The following is a 14045-nucleotide window of genomic DNA, read 5'->3' as shown; positions in this document are numbered from 1 at the left end:
ACTCCGTTCCTCTTTTCCTTTCTGTCTCTACTGCCTTTGCCTATCATCAGAGAACCAAGAAAGGACACGAAGAAACCCTGCTGCCGACCAGCCTGAGGCCTTCTGCTTAAGAGTGGGGCGCGGGATGGGGAGTCGTGGGTGCTCATTAAGTGGGTTAGGGTTAACCCTAAGAAATGAGCGCAGGGAATACTAGCCCGCGCTGCAGTCGCAGCCACTTGGGAGGCTGAGGTGGGAGGAGCATAGGAGTTGCAGGTTATAGTGCGCTATGATGGCACCACTGCACTCCAGCCTGAGTGACTGAGCGAGATATAGCCTCTAAAACAACAAGAATAAAAACACTGGCTTATTGGTGAGGTGGAGGCCTGGACAGACAAGGATTTGCCTAAGGACCTGTTTCCAAGAGCTCACCTTCTACTGGGGGCTTGGCAGAACTGGGAAACTGCTGAAATACGTGATTGCAGAATGAAGCCAGAGAGGCCACTTTAGATAGAATAATGGGTGAGGGCTCCTGTGGAGGTGATGGTTACATGGAGCCCTGAGCCAGGAGAAGGAGCCCATCTCGCAAGATGGGAAGAGAGCTTTCTAGGTGGACAGAACATCAAAGGCACTGGCCTTCAAGCAGGAGAGAGGGAGGCATGTCTGAGAAACAGCAAAGAGGCCAACCAGCAGTGTGGGGGAAGGGCCCGAGTAGGGTGGGGTGGGCTTTTGTGGTCAGAGGGTCCCTGGATTACATATTGAGAAACACTCCTCTTGTGGTGGATCAGGTTTCTGCCTTCCTTTCCCATCTGAAAATTGTCTTTTTTTTTTTTTTTTTTTTTTTTTGAGACATAGTCTCTCTGTGTCTCCCCGGCTGGAGTGCAGTGGCGTGATCTCAGCTCACTGCAACTTCCATCCCCCTGGGTTCAAGCGATTCTCCTGCCTCAGCCTCCTGAGTAGCTGGGACTATAGGTGTGTGCCAACATGCCCAATTAATTTTTGTATTTTTAGTAGAGACGGAGTTTCACCACGTTAGCCAGGCTAGTTTTGAACTCGCAACCTCAAGTGATCCGCCAACCTCAGCCTCCCAAAATGCTGGAATTACAGGCGTGAGCCATTGCACCCAGCCAGAAAATTGCTGTCTATCTTGTTTTTGAGACAGGGTCTGGCTCTGTCACCCGCTGGAATGCAGTGGTGCAATCATAGCTCACTGTAACCTCTAACTCCTGGGCTCTAGGGATCCTCCTGCCTCAGACTTGCGAGTAGCTGGGACTACCACGCACCACCATGCACCACTAATTTAAAACAAAATATATTTTTTGCAGAGACAGGCTGGTCTGGAACTCCTAGGCTCAAGACATCCACCCACCTCGGCCTCCCAAAGTGCCGGGATTACAGATGTGAGCCACTGCACCTGGCCATGTTTCTATCTTTTTTACTTGCGTATTATCTGTGTCCCCACTGGGGATCAAGCTCCATCAGGGCAAGGACTGTGTGCTGTCTCTCCCCTCTCCAGCAGCTCCCACTCTGCTAGGCACATACAGAGCAGGCTTCTTAAATGATTCCTGGAAATGATTCCTGGGAGAATTCAGGACAGTTTTCTGGAATAGATGTGACTGCCTCAGAGAGTCAGACTCCTCACTGATGATCACAGGGTAAGGATGCAGAGCAGGGGCTCTCAGACTTTACTGTGCATCTGAATCCCCCTGAGGGCTTGTTAAAACCCAGACAGCTGGCCCCCACCCTGGAGTGGCTGAGTCAGTGGGTCTGGCATAGGGTCCTTCTGAGGAGTTCCCTGCTGATGCTCATGCATCAGGTCTGGGGATCCCACTTTGAGAACCACTGATATTGAAGACTTGAACCCCTGCCCAGCTGGGTCTGACTTCAGAGCCCTCATGAGGTCCCAGGACAGACTCAAGCCAGCTTCTTCTTATGTAGGATCCATAGGAACTAATGGCCACCTCTAGAGATGGGGCTGGGCTTATTAGAACACTATGCACCTGAGTCAAATTTCACAGTGACCTGCAGACAGAAGACCTGGTACATTGTGTGGAGACAGTCAGTGAGAACAATGACTTCCGCCTGGTCCTGCCTACCTGCAACATACACACTCACTTGCTGTACCCAGGAGTTAAAGTACTGCCTGATCTTATCCCTGACTGTGCTAAACAATGTCCAATAAAATCCTTTTAAGTCCTTTTAAGGAATTCCCTCTTTGCAGTTCCTCCCTCCCTTAGAGCCTTCCAGATTTTTCACTCTTCTCCTCATATCTTCATTTTCCTCTTGAAAAGCATCCTTCCCCAAGCTGTTGTGTGGAAAGAGATGTTGATGATGCCCATGGAAGCTTCCTGAGAAGATGGGAACCGTCAATGCTTGCTGGGCACCTACGAGGTGCCAGGTGGTTGCTGGGTGATTTGAAGACATCAGAGCCACAACTGGGCCAGGAGGTGGACTCTGGCACGCAGACCTGTTTTATTTGTCCCTACTGAGTTAAAATTTTTAAAAATTAATTTAAAATTAGTTGCTGACCTTTAAAAACTGGGAGATTTCATGTAAAATTTTTTCTTTTGAAACACTGGGAGATCTGGCCAACATCCTTTACCCACGCAGTGTGCTGGCGCTGGGCAGTGGCTTCTGCTCCCTGAGGTGTGCCCCTCTACCCACATCATCCCATCTCGGTTACTGCCAGGCCCCTGGAAGAAAGAGTTGGTGACTTTTCATCTTGGCAGATTGTCTAGGGTCGTGCGGTAAATGGCAGAGCCAGATCCGAACCCAGGCCTGCCTAACCCAAAAGCCCAAGCTTGTCACTGAAATAAAAACTGCTGTTAATTTTTTGGGCAGGAGGAGAATGTGACATTGCTGGCCCTGAGGAAATACCTTAAAAGGGAGTTACTGTCAGCAGTTTAAGAATATGCCTTCCTTCCCATTCATAACTAGCTGTCAGTAAGCCATAAAGTTCCGGGCTGTTTTTCCAAGGCAGGAAAAGTTATCCAGAGCTGTCCATTTTTTTTTTTTTTAACCCATCTCCTCCTTGAGATGAAAAGGCTTGGATTTGGTTGGAGTTGGGAGGAATCTGTTGAGAGTGGTGGGTGGGGTGGGATTTTCTTGATTTGGAGTTAGCTCTTCGGACAGGGGATCCCACTGGGTGTCTGTGGGGTGAAGGCTGGTCTTTGAGTCAAGGCAGGGATTGGGATGGGGGCATTCTCCTGCTCTCTCTCCACAGACACTCTGCCGCAGGCACTTTCCCTGTCTGTTCCTCTGATTCCCCAAATCTCATCACCTTCCTGCAGATTTCCATATAGCCACTTCCTGCAGGTCTCAGCCCATTGTCACCTTGGGATTCCTGGTCTGGGCTGGGGTTAGGTTGCAGTAGGTGAGGTTGAGGCATGCAAGGGCATGACTTTATTGAAATCCTTCTTTTAAAATGTGATATTTTGCTTCTTGTGGATTTTTGTGGACTAATTTTGATTTTTAAAAAATATTGTTTCAAAATGTTATTTACCTTGATGACTGAGCTTTTGGGCGCCCCCTTACTTTTTTTTTCTTTTTTTTTTTTTTCTTTTTTTTTGAGATGGAGTTTCGCTCTTGTTGCCCAGGCTGAAGTGCAGTGGCACGATCTTGACTCACTGCAACCTCTGCCTCCCGGGTTCAAGTGATTCTCTTGCCTCAGCCTCCTGCGTAGCTGGGATTACCAGCACCCTGCCACCTCACCTGGCTAATTTTTCTATTTTTAGTAGAGACGAGATTTGACCATGTTGGCCAGGCTGGTCTTGAACTCCTGACCTCAGGTGATCTGCCCTCCTCAGCCTCCCAAAGTGCTAGGATTACAGGTGTGAGCCACCACATCCGGCTCCCTCTTACATTTTGCACCCTGCCTGCCTTATCCTAGCTCCTGCCCTGCTCCTAGTCCAGGGTTCTTTGGCAAAAGCCCTGGGCTGAGAGTCAGGGGACCTGGGTTCTGGTCCAGCTTGTGTCACTAGACTAGCTGTGCGGTTGGACACAATCCCCCTGCATCCTGAGCCTCAGCTGTACCATCTATTCAGGGAAAGGGTTACACCTAACTCTATTCCAGAATGATCTAAGACATCTGCTAGAACTCTGACTGGTGGTGCTTTGTGTCTGTCTCCTGGGGGCTTTGGAGCCATTTGAGACCTTGCTGACCCTGGCCATTATGGGGTGTCACTCACTGTTTCTTTCTTGGCTCTACACTCGAGGTGTTCCTCTGTGCAAACACAAAATCTTCACAGCAGCTGTATGCAATGAGCCTCAGTGCCTTCATGCCTTTTTCCCGTCCTGGAGGAAATTTCTGTTCTGGAAATGTGGTTCTGTACCTTATTCTTTGATGTCCTGCTTTTTTGTTTTTTGGTTTCATTCCCCGGATCATTGGATAAACATTGTTTAAGGAACTTCTATATGCCAAGCACTGAGCAAGCACTTGGGATGCAAAAGACACATTTGCAGCCCTGGAGGAGCTCACCATCCACTGCAGAAGACTGCCCATGAGCAGATCCGGGGGCCGCGAGAAGCCTGCAGCGGTGGAGGACTTCCAGGGAGAATGAGGCCATTTCAAGGGAACTGTGCACCGTCTTTTCTCCTGGGAGGAAGCCTGCATCCTCGGTGCTGTCTCCAGATGCCATCAGCCCCGAGCAGCGTATAGCACCTTCCTAATAGAATCCTCCTCAAGAGAGTGCTGCAGTGTTACATTTTGGATCCACAGTCGAAGGGACGAAGCTCCAAGTTAAAGCTCCCAGTTCTCTCTAACCCCATCTCCCTCCATCCCTCCTCTGGGTTGTGGTTTGTCCCTCAGTTTTTCCGCCTCCTGATAACTTTCAAAGCCCATTTCCAAGTCCACCTCCTGCGTTCAGCTTTCCTCTGCTGCTCCAGCCCTCAGGGGACTCTTCCCCCTACCCTCACCCTAAGCCTTTATCAACTAATAGGCACTCTCCCTGGCATTAATTAAGATCTGTCTAGAGTTCAGCCCAGCCACGAGATTATGGTTCTTGCAGGGAGAGGGCACTGCCTGCTAGTTGGTAATAGCTGGAGGGCTCATTCCCCTCTACTCAGAGGGTGCAAACTGATGTATCTTCCCAGGACTTCCATGTTTTAAAAATAATGCAGTATGTGCCAATATTTGAAAATTAGGAGATTTTCACATACGAATCCAGATTTCTGGCTTCCCTTGAAAACTTAGAAGATGTGCCAATTCTGAACCTGCTTTCCTGCCTGGCAAAAATTGACTAGAGCTGGTAGCAACATTTTCCTTTAGCTGGGGCATGGGTTCTCCAGTTTGTCACACTCCTCACCACTCCTTAAAGTCTAGAACCCTTTACCTGTCTACCTGTCTGGTCCCCATAGGCATCTGAGATTTTGAGTCCTGGTTCAACTTTTCTCTTTCTTAGGAAGAGAGACAGCTCATCAGAGCACTGCACACTGGCAGATGCTTAGATAGCTCAAAGGGAGGGTGGGCGTGGAAAACGGGGTGTGTGGGCACCCAAGACTGTTGAGTGGTTGGGGGTTGGGGCGAGTCAGGCAGGAGGGTGCTTACTATGAATCCAGTCCATGGATATTTAGTATCAATGAACTCAGATGGGTGTTTGAACCCGGCTGGTATGATGTGCGTTATGTGTACAGGTAGAGTATATTTCATGTGAATACAAAACAATACAGTTATAAAAACCAAAATGAATCTAACTTCTTGAGAGCATGTGCCATGTGCCAGATACTATTCTAAAGTTTTTATATTTCGTTCTCACAATAACCCCACATAGTGGGTAACATGATTTGCCTTGTTTCTGGGATGGGGGAAATGAGACATGGGTGAATAACTTGCTCAAGATTACACAGCCAGAACACGAGAAGCTGTGATGGCAACACACACAGAAAGACCCTGAAGCTAGATTTTATAGAGGGATCCGAGGTGCTGGTAGATGCTGGATTTTGTTATTGTTGTCATCTTTCCTCCCCCAGATTAGAGAGCTATTGCTGTGTTGTCCCATCTCTTGGGATTGTAATTTGTTTCCCTCCTGCTAGGAGTCTGTCAGGCTTGAGGCTTTCTTCCTTAGCAGGGGGTTGAAGCTAGCCAGCCCCTCAGGTGTATTACTAGGCTGTTTGATCTGGACACATGCAGAAGTATGTGGCTTTCGCAAGAGGAGGGAAGGGTGGGGGTGGGGAAGAGAAGAAAGCAGTGGTCCTGCCAGCCAGAACCAGGTCTCCTCAGACAGACCCTGGATCCCAGAAGCACAGGGCCCACCAGCCAGGTCCCCCAGGATGAGCTCATTCCCCATGTCCCTGGATCTGAGGTCAGCGTCCCATTGCACCATTCTAGCGTCCGTCTTGCTGCAGTGGAAGATTTTTCGTCCCCTTGCCGTTACTTTGCATTGCTTCTGGGCTGCGTTCCCTCTTATTTCATTTTCATCTGAAATCCTGAGCTCACCCTCCCTAGCAGCTGACGGGACCATTTATTTCCACGGCTGCAGCCAGTCGCAGGGCTGCCGACAGCTGAATGGAATGCTCTGGGATTTTGCCACCCTGTTTCGTTCCTGCAGACGGGAAGGGAGACAGGAGAACATCTTCATTTTGCAGCAGCAAAGGCTGTCAGAGCCTTGGAGCCTCAGCTGTCATCCCCTTTGGCCTGAGATGCAATTTGTTTTGTCCAGAACGCTGCCTGGGTGGACTTGGTCCCTCGGTCATTTGTCCTTTTGTTCTCAAAACCTTGGGAGACTGTGGTCTGTGCTTTGCAATTGTCTTGTCATATGCCCCTGGATCATCATAGCTGGAACAGCTCCTAGAGGTTGTTTGGTCAGAGGTTCTCTGTGTTCAGAGAGGGTGAGGAACCTGTGGGGGTTGCACAGCAAGTGACTGGAAGAGGCAGGACTGACAGGTTCCTGGGTCCTAGGCCCATCCCTTTTGCGTTATATTAGGTTGCCTCTTCTTTAGAATCTCAGAAGGCCAAGCCTCAGGGGACCCTCCCTATGCCCCAACTTCCTGGAATGCTCTTCCTCTAGCCCTTTTCAGGGTTCCTCCTTTCCCTCCTATGGGGCTCAGCTCAAGTGTTGCTTCCTCAGAGAACACGTGGACAAGTGCACTCATTTCCCTTGGATAAATTCTTAGGAGTGAATTCACTGGGTGAAAATCACATGTCGGCTGGGCACAGTGGCTCACGCCTGCAATCCCCACAGTCACTCATGCCTGTAATCCCAACAGTGGTTCATGCCTGTAATGCCAACAGTGGTTCACGCCTGTAATCCCAACAGTGGCTCACGCCTGTAATCCCAACAGTGGCTCACGCCTGTAATCCCAACAGTGGCTCACGCCTGTAATCCCAACAGTCACTCACACCTTCAATCCCAACAGTGGCTCACACCTGTTAATCCCAACAGTCACTCACACCTGTAATCCCAATGGTGGCTCACACCTGTAATCCCAATGGTGGCTCACGCCTGTAATCCCCAAGGCGGGAGGATTGTTTGAGCTCAGGAGTTTGAGACCAGCCTGGGCAATATAGTGAGACCTGGTTTCTATTCAAAAATAAAAAAAATTAGCCAGGCATGGTAGTGCACACCTGTAGTCCCAGTTACTCAGGAGGCTGAGGCAGGAAGATGGCTTGAGCCTGGGAGTTCGAGGCTGCAGTGAGCCATAATTGTGCCACTGTACTACAGCCTGGGTGACAGAGTGAGACCCTGTCTCCAAAAAAAGAAAAATTACATGTCTTCAGTCACAGTGTTATGCTACCTGCTTGTACTGGAGTCTTCTGTCTGTAAACTATGTGAGGACAAATCCCATTATTATTTGTAGCACTGTGTTTCACTGCTGTCCTGTTCTCAGCACAGATGAATGTGAATTGAATGAATGGATGAGTGGAGGAACGAGTCTCTTTTGGATTGATAGCTGTTGGGAGATAATTCTCCACAGGTGTCTTGTGTTTCTGCATGTCTTGCAAGCAAACATCCTGACTGCCTTTGTTCTAGATTACATTTTAGAGAATGTTCACATAGTAAACAGCCTTGAAAGGTAGAGATGGTGTCTTTCTTCAGAGCAAAGAGCAGGTATGTTTACTATCTGTTATAAAAGATTTGGGTTTCTTAATGATTCAACCTTAAAAAGAAAGGAAATTTTGGCACATACTACCACATAGATGAACATTGAGGTCATTATGGTAAGTGACATGAGCCAGACACAAAAAGACAAATACTATATGATTCCACTTACATGAGTACCTAGAGTTTTCAAATTCATAGACACAGAAAGTATAATAGTGGTTGCCAGGGGTTTGGGGAGGGGAAAATGGGGAGTTGTTCAGTAGATACAGAGTTTCTGTTATGCAAGATGAAAATATTCTGGAGATCTGTTACTCAACAAGGTGAATACTTAAGACTCCTGAACTGTCCATTTAGAAATGGTTAAGGTGGTAATTTTATGTTGTGTGTGTGTGTGTGTGTGTGTGTGTTTGCCACAGACACAAATGCAGTTTTGGGTTTCCTAAGTTCATGGTTCCTCTCCTATAATGCAGCTCTCCGCATGGCTTTGCACTGCCCTGTGGGAATTGGGACTTGAGGAAGTGATGCAAGTAGCAGTAATCTGGCTACCGCTGTTGCTGTGAGTAATCAACTGTCCTTTCTCTTTGACCCAGGAGTCTTGCATCTTCTGCCAGCATCCACGAAACTTGCTAACTTGCAGGTAGGGTAAATCTCAGACTCTTCGCAGTAGACAGTCATGATTTCTGCACATTTTCCTTGGAGCACTTTTGACAACCGTAGGTAAACACTTATCTTTAAGTATCTTTAAGTACTTGTCTGCTTCATGAAACCCTAAGTTTTTTTTTTGTTTTTTTTTTTGTTTTTTTTTTTTTTTTTTGAGACAGAGTCTCACTCTGTCGCCCAGGCTGGAGTGCAGCGGAGCGATCTCAGCTCACTGCAACCTCTGCCTCCCTGGTTCAAGCAATTCTCCCTGCCTCAGCCTCCTGAGTACCTGGGATTACGGGCACCCACTGCCATGCCCAGCTAATTTTTGTATTTTTAGTAGAGATGGGATTTCATCATGTTGGCCAGGCTCGTCTTGAACTGCTGGCCTCAGGTGATCTGCCCGCCTCAGCCTCCTAAATTGCTGGGATTACAGGCATGAGCCACCATGCCCGGCCAACCCTGAACTTTCTTGTTTGCAGTTTTATTCCCAGTGCCTGGCACATAGAAAATGCTCAATAAATCTTTGTAGAATGAATGACTGGGTAGATGGATGGATGGATGAATGACTGCTTGTTGTCTTGATCCCACCATTGCTTCCTCAAGAAGAGAACTTCTGGAACAGATGGTCTGGCTTGCCGTCACAGCTATTTGGAAGCAAGCTCCCGAGGAGTCATCTCTTTTTTGTGCCAGGCTAGTTCTAGTCTTCCTCACCACCCCTTCCCCCATGCTTCTCCTACACAAATGCTGCTGAGAGCACTTCAAGGGGGAGGAAAGTCCCGCTTCTCTCCATCTGCCAGCTGTTTGCTTGTGATGATCAAGGGTCACTCTAGTCATCTTACAGAAGAGGACAGGGAGGCTCATAGAGGTCAAGGCTTCACAAAACAGGCCTGGGTTTGGTCACTCGCTGTCTGGTCTCAGATGGGTCCAGGTTCTAGGGCTTCTGCCCCATACACTACCAGCAACCCTCTGGACACCAGGAGATGGAACTTAGAAGGATCTCAGGCTGTTGACAAGAGGGTTGGCCTACAGTGGTTTGGTTCAGTGAGCGCTTAATCCAGTCCTGGTTTTAGGTGGGCACTGTCCCACTGGGTGATCCTTGAAGACCTCTGAGCAGCTGCCTATAGAAGGCCCTTGTCTGGCTCTGAAAAGCTCAGGGGGATACTTAATTGGCAGTGGGTGGTCTGCAGGGCTTGGCTTAAACTCTAAGCTTTTTTTTTTTTTTTTTTTGAGACGGAATCTCACTCTGTCACCCAGGCTAGAGTGCAGTGGAGCGATCTCGGCTCACTGCAGCCTCCGCCTCTGGCTTCTGGGGCTCTCTGGATGCTGACTCAGATCCCATCCACTTTGTCCCTTCAAGTCTGGTCCCCTCCTAGCTGAGTCTCCTCCAGTGCCCTGGGAATGGGGGTCTCTGGCAATTTCTATGTTCTCTTTTCATATCCTCATTACGGCATAAACTGCATGCCTTGCTCCCTTTGAGGCTGTCCCTGTTTGTTTTCAAGAGCTGCCTTTTGAAGTGGGAAAAAGATAAAAAAAGAACCTAATCAATTTCTCCTTTCATTTCTGCTGAAACAATTTTAATTCTTTTGTACACAACGTAGATCCCTCTGACTTATCAGGATAGAGTGACACGGGAAGGCTAGGGGGAGAAGACAACGAAAGCATAAAGCCTCACATTTCAAGACAGCTCGTTGTGGCATTTAGAAATGGCGGGTTGAGGGGGGCAGAATTTGGACTCCCAGGCTAATGATTTTCTCAGCATGTCAAGTTATAGCCCTAGTCCATCCAGTGAGTATTTATTCAGCACTTACTGTGTGCCAAATGCTTTCTTGGCTCATGAACCTAACTGATTAAAAGATATGCTTTACTCTTAGTGGTAACACTGGTAGCTCTTGCGTTTCCGTTCATGTGGATTGTAATAAATAATCTTTTGGAGAAAAATATAGTTATCAGCAATAGTAGTCTTTTGTACATTCGTTGATCTACTCATTTATTCATCTTTAAACAAACATTAACTGAGCACCTACTATGTGCCATGCTTTCTAGTTGGGGCTTGGGATCTTGGGGCTATGACTTTGACCAGGACAGGTAAAGTCTCTGCTTTCATATGCCATAAGTATTTGTGTGTGAGAGAGGCAATAAACAAGAGAACAAGTGTGCATGTAATGACAGACAATGATAAACAAAGGGAAAGTGAAGTAGGTGAGGGTTAGAGAGTGACAGGGGCAGCTATTTCATGCTCATGTGGGAAAATGATGTCCCTGGCTAAGGACACTCAACTCACTCAATGATTACTTCTTGAAGGCACAGAGTTGAGTTACGGATCTTTTCTCTATGCAGCATGTCCCTCATGTTCTTTTTCCACTAGTCAGGGATTTGCTGTGCTGAGCCATCCTCATCCTCACCCTGTTCCTTTGGCTCCTGCCCCACTCGCATTCCTGGGAGTCTAGTCCATCCTCGGAGCCTTCTATCACCCGTGACCTGGGCTACACCTTGCTGCTGTTCCAACACACCAGGCTCCCTCTCAGATCAGGGCTTCGCATGTGCCATTTCCTCTGTCTGGAAAGTTATTCCCCAAGATACCTGCATGGCTCTGTCATTCACTTATTTATGGGTTTTTGCTCAAATGTTTCCGTCGTGGTGAGTCTTTCCTGGTCACCCTATTTAAAATTGCGACAAACCCACCACTGCATGTAGACATCTGCATATTCCATCCCCGTTTTCTTTATCTCCTTGGCTTTTTATTATCACTTGCTGTACTGCATGTTTTAATTAGTGGCCACTACCCTTAGGCCAGATGGGATGAGAAGATCTTCAAGGGCAGGTATCTAGGGAGAACACTGTGAGACAGAGCTGTCTTGAGAGGACCAATGACCTTCAGGTGAGGGCCCCACGCAGCCTGATGCAACCCCATTCTCCTCCCTCTCTCTGATCTTGCTAAGCCTCCACATTGGCCAACCCCAATGAAGAAATGAGTCATGTACAAGTCAGCGTCCAAGGGCACAGAGAAGAATGGAGAAAGGGCTATGGAGGGGACGGTCTCCAAACAGTATTCTTTGGAGCCCTAGGGATTTATTAAAGAGTTTTGCACAGTCTTGCAAGGATGCACTGGGCTGGACTTTGATCACTCCACCAACATTTCCACAATGTGCAAGGCCTGACTTTGAATTTCAACTCTGCTGCTTACCAGCTGTATGACTTTGGACAAGTCACCGTGCCCTCTGAGCCCAGATACTCATCTGTTCCGTGAAGCTAAAAATCCCTGCTCTGCCTCCCTCTCCAGATGGTTGTGAAGAGTCGATGAGGTTCAGGATGTAGAAGTGCTGTGTAAACAGCTGAGTCTTGGACAAAATTGGTTTTTTTAATCAGCTGCCAGCTCCCATTTCCATTGTTGATTTAGAAATTCCAAGTCTAGATGCAAAATAGGTTACTGGTCGCCATGAGGACCTGGGAATGAAAGCTGTTTTCAGCCCAACCCATCCACTTAAATTGGTCCTCGATGGAAAAATCCATAAACTCCTTTAAGATCCCAGGTGTGGGTAGCAGTTCTGTTAGCCATCCATATGTAAGACACCCAGTGTCTGCTGGGGGGCTGTAGACAAGATCTTGATTCCAGCTTATTAAATGCTTCAAGTGGCGATTGGTTCTCCTTCCTCCTCCCTTCCTTACTCCAGCCAAAGGGAGCACCTCTCCTGGGGTGAGGGAGGACAGATGGGTGGGTGGTGGGCAGGGCCGAATGCTTCCTGAGAAGCTGTAGGAAGAGTGTGGGGGAAACTGCAGGCCCTCTTTTCTTTGTTGGGAGCTCATACGCCATTCTATAGCAGGTACGCGATACCCCGCAGCCGGAGCCCCGTGGTCCCGGCTCCAAGGAGAGCAGAGAACACTGCCTGTGGTTGCCAAGGCATTTAGCTGCAGCGGGCATGTCTCTTTAGCAATCTGGGCCACTAGCCCAGCGTGAAGTTGGCTGGTGGGCACAACGCGTGGCTAATTGCTGTGATTTGGCACTCATATGCGGAGTACAGCGCATTGTACCAAGCTCAGGGGTTAGAGGCGGTTCTCAGCCAGCCGCCTTTGCCTGCTGTCACTCTCTGGCTTTGATACCAAGTCAAGAATCCTGTTTGTTATTGGGGGTGGGGAAAGAGGCCCTCTTTTTCTCCACCGGGCAGTTTTGAATCCATCCTCATTTCTGGCCTGGGGGGTCCCGTGCTCAGCGGCCAGCACTCCAGCCTGGGCAAAGGAGGCCTGAGTCTTCGTCTCCGCTCCCACAATCCCCTGTTCCATATCTTTGGACAAATACCTTCCTTGTCTCTACCTTGGCATATGCATTAGTAAAATGAGTCTTGTGCTGCCATACTTGAGGCTTCTTTCAATTCAAACACCTTGTGTTTTTAGGACAGGGTTTTCTCAACCTCAGTGCTTTGAACATTTGAGGGAGAATAATTCTCTTGAGGGGCTGTCCTGTGCATTGCAGGGGGCTTAGCAGCATCCCTGGCTTCTACCTATTAGATGTCTATGGCACTCACCTCACAAGTAGTGACAAACAAAAATGACTCCAATAAAAAATAAGACTGGGTGTGGTGGCTCACGCCTGTAATCCCAGCACATTGGGAGGCTAAGGGGAGAGGATTGCTGGAAGCCAGGAGTTCGAGACCAGCCTAGGCAACATAGAGAGGCCTTATATCTATAAAAAACAAAAAAAATTAGCCAGGAGTGGTGGTGTGCACCTGTAGTCCCAGCTACTCGGGAGGCTGAGGTGGGAGGATTGCTTAGGCCCAGGAGGTTGAGGCTGTAGTGAGCCGAGATCGTGTTACTGCACTCCAGCCTGGTGTCAGTGAGACCTTGTCTCAAAAAAAAAAAAAAAAAAAAGAAAATTTCCTGGGGGAGCAAAATTGCCCCTGGTTAGGAGCTATTGTTCTAGGGTATAGGCTGAAGATTTTGCAGGCTATGGGTAACATTTCCTTTGAATATTACTCTGGAGTGTAAATTACTGCCTTTATCGTCATGGTTCTTAGTTATTCGACACACGTATTGACCATCTACTATGTGCCAGACCCTGGGAATACACAATTAAACAAGACAGACATGTCCCTGCCCACACAAATAGAGGGGGCAGGGGGAGAGGGGGACAATATTCACATAACCACAGAAAGGAATAAGATAATTTCACATATCACCTTTAAAAAGACAACATGATAGAGTTACTTCACAGTGGCTAATTAATTGTCCTATTTAAGAATTTTGAAAGTTCATGCAGGCTGGGCATGGTGGCTCACGCCTGTAATCCCAGCACTTTGGGAGGCCGAGGCAGGCGGATTATGAGGTCAGGAGATCGAGACCATCCTGGCTAACACGGTGAAACCCCATCTCTACTAAAAATACAAAAAAAAAAAA

The sequence above is a fragment of the Hylobates moloch genome, unplaced genomic scaffold (genome assembly GCF_009828535.3).
Source record: "Hylobates moloch isolate HMO894 unplaced genomic scaffold, HMol_V3 SCAFFOLD_21, whole genome shotgun sequence".
In the NCBI taxonomy this organism is placed as follows: Eukaryota; Metazoa; Chordata; class Mammalia; order Primates; family Hylobatidae; genus Hylobates; species Hylobates moloch.
Note: the sequence above shows the minus strand (reverse complement) of the source record.